Source organism: Mytilus galloprovincialis, chromosome 6 (assembly GCF_965363235.1).
Source record: "Mytilus galloprovincialis chromosome 6, xbMytGall1.hap1.1, whole genome shotgun sequence".
NCBI classification, from domain to species: domain Eukaryota; kingdom Metazoa; phylum Mollusca; class Bivalvia; order Mytilida; family Mytilidae; genus Mytilus; species Mytilus galloprovincialis.
In genome coordinates this window covers 53781645-53791551 of record NC_134843.1, presented here as the reverse complement: position 1 = coordinate 53791551, position 9907 = coordinate 53781645, and the positions used below count along the sequence as shown (strand labels likewise).

Sequence of the window (9907 nt, the reverse complement as noted above, 5' to 3'; positions counted from 1 at the left end):
TCCGTTTACCTTATGGGGTCTGTTAAGAATGGATTTGCTGTTATAAATTGTGTATGCATGGAAATATAAGGAAGATAACATTGATTTTTACCGTAACTTTTGAATACACAACATTCCCAAGGTATCCCCACAAAACACATGGCTACTTTGTAACGACGGCTGGTAACGTGTAGCCACTTTCTAACGGCAAATGTGATTGGATGATCTTCAAAGATCAATAATAAAATTCCTAATAAATGATTGGATACGAATTTGTGTCAGATTATAAATAGGTGAAAAAATGTAAACATTGAAATCCGCCATCTTGACGTAGGAAACAAACTAATTTTCAGTCTTGGATTAAAGGACATTGCCCACATTGCCAGCGTATCATGCATAAACAGTCATCTGCAAATATATCTTTCAATTTGTGTTTTACACTTACTTTTCTATGTTTTAGTTAATTTAATGTTTTAATTTACTACAGAATGTGACATCGTTCTCAAAGATGCCGTAGAAAAAATTATAGGTGGCGCTGTTTGTGGGCGTAAACATTTTACATACGGGTTCTTTTTTTGTCGACAAATTGACCTCTATCTGTCAGATTCAGGCGTTTGCCTTCCAACTGTTTATAATTTCTCTGTATCTTCTATAGATCTTGCTCTATACATAAAAGAGTAAAAGTTATTATTGAATGACATCTTGCATCAATATTTTTTTTTGCTGTTTAATGTACATGGTGTATATTAATGTGTGTTTAATAACAAGAGGCTCTCAAGAGCCTGAATCGCTCACCTTAATTCTTTTGGTTAAATCTCTCATCAATTATTATTTTGGCTTTTCAATTTATTTAAATGTTTTTTGGATCGTCCTATTTTCTTCAAAAGCCAAAAAAAATAATCATTTTCTCCTATGTTCTATTTTAGCCATAGGAGCTATGTTTCTTGACATACAAGGAAATAAAATATAAAATTTATACTAGATACTCTGAAACTCATTTAGCCTAAGTTTGGCTGAAATTGATACAGCAGTTTCAAAGAAGAAGATTTTTTAAAGTAAGTCAACATGATGAACAAATTGTGAAAAAAGTCTTTAAAGGGCAATAACTCCTTAAGGGGTCAATTGACAATTTTGGTCAAATTGACTTAATTGAAGATCTTACTTTGCTGAACATTATTGCTGTTTACAGTTTATTTCTATCTATAATTATATTCAAGATAATAAACAAAAACAGCAAAATTTCCTTAAAATTATCAATTCAGGGGCAGCAACCCAACAACAGGTTGTCTGATTCATCTGAAAATTTCAGGGCAGATAGATCTTGACCTGATAAACAATATTACCCAACGTCAGATTTGCGCTAAATGCTTTGGTTTTTGAGTTATAAGCCAAAAACTGCATTTGACCCCTATGTTCTATTTTCAGCAATGGCGACCATGTTTGTTGATAGATCATAACTTCGGATACAATTTACAAACTAGATACCCTAAGGAACATTCAGTTAAAGTTTGGAAGTATTTGGCCCAGTAGTTTCAGAGGAGAAGATTTTTGTAAAAGATAACTAAGATTTACGAAAAATGGTTAAAAATTGACTATAAATATAACTCCTAAAGGGGTCAACTGACCATTTCCGTCATGTTGACTTATTTGTAAATCTTACTTTGCTGAACATTATTGCTGTTTACAGTTTATCTCTATCTATAATAATATTCAAGATAATAACCAAAAACAGCAAAATTTCCTTAAAATTACCAATTCAGGGGCAGCAACCCAACAACGGGTTGTCTGAATCATCTGAAAATTTCAGGGCAGATAGATCTTGACCTGATAAACAATATTACCCCGTCAGATTTGCTCTAAATGCTTTGGTTTTTGAGTTATAAGCCAAAAACTGCATTTGACCCCTATGTTCTATTTTTAGCAATGGCGACCATGTTTGTTGATAGATCAAAACTTCGGATACAATTTATAAATTAGATACCCTAAGGAACATTCAGTTAAAGTTTGAAAGTATTTGGCCCAGTAGTTTCAGAGGAGAAGATTCTTGAAATAGTTTACGACGACAGACGACAGACGACGGACGACGGACGACGACGGACGCCAAGTGATGGCATAAGCTCACTTGTCCCTTCGGGACAGGTGAGCTAAAAATCTGTACAATGAGCGCTTGATAAGCTTGTTGCCCTTTTAGCTGGTTTTTATGCTTTAAATGAATTTTGATAATCAACTAGAAAAACGATGAGCACTGCGCAAATAAGACCCCCCCCCCCCCCTTAAAAAAAAGGACATGCACACACAGTGGTATTCATTGACATAAAACATGAAGATAATTTTGCTCCATTTAGAGATATCTTGTGACTACAATTTTAAGGCTGTGATTTTTTAACAAATAAATTTCTAAAACCTTTCAAAGTTTGAAAATGGACAGATTTTAAATGCAACTTTCCAACAACTAAATTTCCTTAACTCTGCATCTTATACAAAAATATACATGATAAATAGGGGATGATACTCCAGCTTGCATATTAATTATTCAAAGTTTTAAAGGAACATAACTGAAGAACGGTAAAAGATTTACTACCAAAATTTGAAATTGATCTGATTTTGTGGTAAAAAGTATTGTTTTAAAGTTTAATAAAATTTGGTTGAGGTAAACTTAAGTTAGAGGACGGAAACGAAAAAAATTATTATTTTTCCATTTTTAAAGAATATAACTCTAGAATAGTAAAAGAGACACTACTAAAATTCAAACTTAATCTGTATTTTGTAGTGATAGGCATTGTGTATAAGTTTCATAACATTTGGTTGAGACAAACTAAAGTTTAGAGAACAGGAAACCAAAAATTCAACAGTTTTCCCCATTTGTAAAGGGGCATAACTCTAGTACAGTAATACTGATATCACCAAAATTCAAACTTGATCTGAGTATTGTGATAACAAGCTTTTGTAAAAGTTTAATTAAATTTGGTTTAGGCAAACTAAAGTACTGTAAGAGAACAAAAAACAACTTTGGGACAGACGGACAGATGATCAAGTGTTAAACTAAAACTTAATGCCCCCTCCACTATGGGTTATGAAAATGAAAAGGGAGTTTATGTCAAGATATAAAAACAATTCACCAAAGTTTCATAAAAATTTGTGAAAGCATTCTTGAGACTATCCAAATCCCAATAGTACAATGACATAAATCAGAATTTTTTAAAATTGAAAGGAAAATTATCATGATTATGTTATACAAAAATAATTCACCAAGTTTCATGAAAATTGCTCAAAGCATTATTAATAGTATACTGGGAAAATCCCCCCTTTTATGAATAAGATTCCTAACTTTAAATTGCCAAATTTAAAATCTTTAAAAATTAAAAAGGAGCTTAATTATATCAATAGATAATTCAAAGTATTGTAAAAATTTTATGATTAATGTATTCTAATTCCAAGACTATCTAAGACATGGGTTGTTTGAATTAAAAAAAGTTGGAATAAAGTACCTGCTAGAATTCAGGAGAATTAAAGCAAATCAGGCTATCTTCTAGATTATCAGACAATTGACTGTAGAAAAGGAATTTTCTTTTTCTTATTTAGCTATTTGTTTTCTCTGTCCTCAATATCTACTGAATTAAGATAATTTTTTCACATATTTTTTTTTTGTCTTTTCTCTCTTGTTATTTAACATAACAAAAAAAACCAAAGAGAAACTGACAATGCCAAGGCAAAACACAAGATGCAGAAAAGAAAAACAAAACAAAACACTAAGCAAAACCAACATCACCAAAAAAGTAGTGTTGAATTCATGTGCTCAGTCAGTCAGTGAGAGTTGGCAGATCCTGACCCACTACATTTATGCTTAAAACCTAAAAATCATAGAGTACTAGACATATTTTGTAAATACTTGATTAAAATGTTGTCATAAATAGCATAGACAGCTCTTAGATGCTTAGTCTTGAGAACCTCATGTGTTAATTGTGTGAGTATAATCATGATGATAATCATGCACAAGATTTGACTTCTAAAAGCCTTTATATTAAAATTTTCTGAAGATATTGCACGCATTTATTAATATGACCAATTTTAAGAAATGCACAAAGATGTGAGATGATTTATGTAATTGTAATTTCAGGAATTTACAGAAAAGGCTTTTAACCCCACTGCATTTTGCACTTTTCCACATGTCAGGAGCCAGAAGTTATGGCCATTGTGACCTTTGTATGATTTTTATTTTAGTTTCTTACTTTATATTGAGCAGTATGACGTCCATTATCATTATCACTCAACTAGTATACATTTTTTGTTTAATGGCAAGCTTTCAATGACAAGCTAAAGCTAGCTCACAGATACAGATCCAGGGGGTTCGAAGGTTTGAACCCTGCTTTTATTTTTGACGATCAATGCATTTGAATGGGGAATGTAGTTCGAAACCCCCCCCCCCATTTGTCCTGGGTTAGGAACCCCTTCTTTAAATGGCTGGATCCACCCCAGTCTCAGGTTGTGGGATTTTCTGGTTGCATTGAAGACCCATTGGTGACCTTTGGCTGTTATCTGCTCTTTGGTCAGGTTGTTATCTCTTTGACACATTCCCCATTTCCATTTTCAATGATCATGATGATATGGCTTTCACATTTTCAGTTCTATTATAAATGTTAGATTTGGTTTCACATTTCGACTTCGTCGGGGGAAAGCGTCCCAGTAATAAAATAGCCTTGCAAGACGTCATAATTATTTGAAGTAGGTTTTCACCACCATCAACATAATTTTTTTGCTAAAGATTGTCGCACTGTGGAAGAAACGAGTTTGGCGCGTTAACAAAAATATAATTGTCTGTGCTGACAGGTTAGCATGTGTGCATACCAATATTTAAATTTTCTAAGCCTTCTTTCTGAATATTTAGTCCATTTCTTGGTAAAATACTGTCAGACCTCGAGTGTTGTTGTTTTACAAAAACGATCAAGTAATGTAGGGGAGAGAAACTAACTTAAAAGACCAAAATAAGCCACAACTTATGGGGTCTCATTGGGGGTTTTGTTCACGGATCCCGCTTGGTTACTTTTTTTTTAAATTCCCGCATCCCGCTTACACTATGAAAATAAGCAATTCTGATATTTTTGTAATTTCCCGTGTCCCGCTAAACTTCCTTTCCCGTTTTCACGGCAAAATAATTTGACTTTCATGTGTCACGCTTATCCGCCTCGACAATCCCGCGTCCCCCCCCCCCCCCTTTATAGGTACATAAATAGTTTACTATGCAGTCAGTAGCCAAATACACATGTATGACTTTAGATCACTTAACATTTAGATTTTATAACTTTAAACAGAGACATATATACACCAGTATATATGTCTCTGCTTTAAAATTTACGACCATATAGATTTTTAAAAGATCATTTAATCGAAAGATGATAATTTGTCAATGAGCACCTGTAACCCGGTACTGCATTTTTTTTTTTGCACGCGTCAAGAAACAGTTAAAAGTGCCGGGATCTGACAGAGCTTTGAAGAGCTTATTTTCTCGTATGATCTATGTCTGTTACTGTGAATGTATTATATATATTCAGTGGCGGATCCAGAACTTTTCCTAAGGGGGGGCCCGCTGACTGACCTAAGGGGGGCCCGCTCCAGTCATGCTTCAATGAATACCTATATAATCAACCAAATTTTTCCCACGAAAGGGGGGGGCCCGGGCCCCCCAGGCCCCCCCCCCCCCTGGATCCGCCTATGATATTTATCACAAAAAGCTAGTGCTATTTTCTTTTCTTTTAATATAAAGCCCCATCCCTCCTCCAGCTTATCGGATTAATTTACGATCACTCTGAATAAAGAAAGTAAGAAAGTCACAATTCTTATATATCAGATATTTTAAATTCTGGTCGATAGTTGTCTCATTACGAATCATTTAATTATTCATTGTTATTTACATCTCCTTATTTTTTTAACAAGAAAGCTTTATTTAGATGCGGTTTATTGATGAATGTGTATCATGCAGCATGGTTGTAAATAATTGTTAAATGCAGCACAAAAGATACATCATATATCACTCTCGGCAAGTCAATCCGCATGTAAAAAAAATTCCTACCAAATGACTAGTAGTCTATAAAAAAAAATCAACTATAGCATACCAAAATATATAATTTGTAAAGACTTGCATGTAATTAGGCCTATATTGTTTCTCTATATTCCTATAGATCTCATAACCATACGAAAAAAAGGCAGATTATGTGTGTGTAATTTGTAAAGACTTGCATGTAATTAGGCCTATATTGTTTCTCTATATTCCTATAGATCTCATAACCATACGAAAAAAAGGCAGATTATGTGTGTGTAAGTTTTTCAGAAAATTTCAGAGAGACACTTCCTAATCAGGTGATATCAAAATACCAATTTACAAATACAGATCTTCTGCCTGTTGTATATTGCTTACTTTGATTGTATATTGCCAAACTCCCACATTTAACAAATTACATCGTAAATATACATGTTTGGTGCGGATGGCAGAAATTTAAAATTGATCCTTCAAGAGACAAGTGAATGTTGGAGATACTCGATCATTCCCTATTGTTATTAAATACTGATTAATGTCGGGTGCGCCTAAACAGTACTAAAAAAAAATAGTGTATATATGTATGTTCAGGAAGAAAACAAATTAACAAAATTAACAATAAATACGATAGGTACAATGTAGGTCTTGTAATTGAGACCGCCCGTAATACGGTCGGAATATTTTCGACTGCCACTGAAAAGGAATGGACAGAAAATTGGCATTATATATACCAGGCTATTAATACAGCCGGGTTCCGTAGAAATACCACAAAGGACCTCCTTAGTGCACTAAGAACAAAACAGTGCACTAATTAAGGACCTTGACATACCGACCTATAACTAACATACGTCCTTGCTTGACATCAGTAATAAAGTTATCTTTCATAGACGACAGTTATGATTTGTATTCTCTTTTTCACCAACTTGAAATTATACCACGCTAAACCGTTAGTTTATTCAACAACCACCATTAATTAATCAATTAGTAACGATCAAGTTCAGTTTCTTGTATATTCCTCCATTAATTGTGGAGCACTACCCAAAGGGTATAGTTTTAGCAACTATGTACACCTTAAAACATAGTTGTTTGGGTAAGGTTGATTGAACATGATGATTGGGAAATTCCGAATTTGCAATAAGCCGTTGGTCACGTGCCGAGTGGCACGCGCAGATTAAATAGTTATTTAACATCTTTTGATTGACACCAAACTTTATAAATGTGAGGTATTTACTCATATCCTCTAACATCCATGTTCTTTGGGGTCTTATAACATCGTTTTAATGTCCTTAGTGCAAAAACTTACTTCCTAGTGTACTAAGAAGTCCTTTGCGGTATTTCTACACACGGCTAAAACAGTCCACTCGAAGGGGTGTTGCAAGGATCCCCATTCGTACGTGGCTGAGCACAGCCCAATGGACGTTCCAGACCACTATCCTTCTACTAAGGTTTTAATGCCGGTCAGAAGAAGACCTGTAACGACGTCACGCCATTTCTTAATATAGTTACTCTAGTTTGCTGACAAATTCGCTTCTTGTTCCATTGAATATAAAGGAAATAGTTATCTAAAATATATTTTTCTTTCTTCAAAGATTAATAAATCAATTAGTTAAAATGGCTATGTATATCTTCTTTTATATGTTATCTCATCCGAAATTTTGAATTTTGAATTTTATGCATTTTTAATGCATTTTTTATTTTTATGTATATTATTTTTTAACTTCTCTCCAACCTTTGTACTTGCATGGTTAAGGACAACATGGACAAGAAATATAGAAAAATAATGAAAAATATAAACAGTTACAATAAAAATGAGTGGCAAAACAAGATAAACAGAATACAACAAGGCCTAAACGGTAAGACCACTTCTATATACTGTAAATTCAGAAATTATTGCTTGCATTTATTATTGTGATTTTTGACGAATGAAACTTATTGTGATTACAAAAAAAATCTGCATAAAGATCTATATATCATGTATATCATGTATATATATATATGTTTCTGTTATCAAAACATGAGTTCTTATATTTGCAATACTCACCAGTCACATTATTCGCATTACTAAAAACCTCTCGATAATTTCTGAATTACAGAAATAAAAGTATTTGCCTTTGAATGATGACTTATATAAAAATAAGAAGATGTGGTATACATGGTAAACGAGACTTATCCACCAGAGTTCAATAAAGTGGATGCAAGAAATTAAAGGCCAATGACGGGCCGGCCGTCAATAATGAGAAAACACTTCCTTTATAGGTCAGCCAATAAAGATCCCAATATGAAAAGATTTAAACAATCCAATTTAGTTCAACATGTTCAAAGTCAATAACAAACAAAAAAAAATCATGTCTGTGAGCACTCAACCTTACCATAATATTTGACAGTGGTTCAAATAACACAACATATGAACATTCTATAACAACTATTGCAAGTGGCTCAACTTTAAATATCACTGCAAGGCACTAAACAACGAATATTAAATTTGGACACAAAGCACTGAAATAAGTACGAATATCAAATGAAAGTTTCTCAAAATGTTCATTAAACATGATAAAATAAGCTTATTTATATTGCTGTTTTTTTGTCCATTTAAACATTTTTTTTAATTTTTTTTATTTATAGGTCAGATATCTTGGTTTTTATGATCATCAACAGGTCCTGCAGGGTCTATACTGAAGAGGAAACTTAATTGTTAATACTTTTCTACGTAATGTGCTAATTGTATTAAATAATGTGAAATGAACTGTGTGTTTTTCTGGAAAAAGAAATAGAAAAAATTCTACAAAATTGCTATTAACAAATTAGAGTACTATCAAAGATGCACAAGAAGACAATTGACGGAATTGTGTAAAATGTAACAATCTACATATTCACTGATGGATTATGGAGAAATTAAGAAAAAAATAGTATCTTTGTCATCTTTGTTGTCGAAATAAACAACTGCCTTATCCATTCATGTACATGGCTCCATCATATCAAATATACAGAGAAGATGTTTGAAGAACAAGTTGCCAAAATTTATTCAACCAATTGAAGGAAGATGTCTTGTGGATGGAATTATTTATGCACTGAACTGTTATGTCATTGTGTATGTAGGGGGTCGAATAATTGTACACAGCAGCTGAAACAGAAGACAAGTTAATTTAACATGAAAAGTGTTTATTTTATTTAATATGCAAATATGAGCACAATATTAATAACATCACAAGTGGTATGATATTCATAGCGTTTTGCTTATTATTGTATTGTCTTAAACATGCTAAACAGTCAGCCTTTTGTTTTTGTATGTTAAATACTCACCATGAAAATTTGTATTAAAGTTTTAATTATCTTTTGTATCAATAATTCAGTCTAGGAAAAATTATATTTATTCTGTCATGAATTTTCCATAGAGGAAAAAATAGGGAAAAACATTTCCTTAAGGGAATTTTGATGTTCAGAAATTTCCTTAGAGGAAATTTGAAGAACAATGATTTCCTTAGAGGAAATTTAATGTCTTGAAATTTCCCTCAAGGAAAAGTGTTTGTCAACAATTTCCTCACAGGAAAAAGTTTTTCCTCCAAGGAAAATTTGAAGCTGCAAATTTCCTCAAAGGAAATAGAATTTCCTCAAAGGAAATAGAATTTCCTCCAAGGAAAATTTAAAGCCACAAATTTCCTCAAAGGAAAAAGAATTTCCTCCAAGGAAATAGAATTTCCTCTAAGGAAATAGAATTTCCTCAAAGGAAATGTTTATGCAGCAAATTCCCTAAGGGAAATCTTTTTCCCTCGAGGAAAAAACAATTTCCCTTGAGGAAAAATCTTTTTCCTTTAGGGAAATTTGATTTCCCTTGAGGAAAACTACTTTTCCTCTGAGGAAATTGTTGCAAAAAGGGGCATAACTTTTTCAACAGTGGTG

At 32.9% G+C, this 9907-nt stretch overlaps 1 long non-coding RNA gene across 1 annotated transcript; it reads left to right on the top strand.

The window, feature by feature from the left end:
- Positions 1-7754: 7754 nt before the first annotated feature.
- Positions 7755-9341, top strand: LOC143079893 (uncharacterized). The gene is made up of 2 exons (XR_012979528.1): positions 7755-7863; positions 8633-9341. It is a non-coding gene; the product is annotated as an uncharacterized LOC143079893 (long non-coding RNA).
- Positions 9342-9907: the final 566 nt, after the last annotated feature.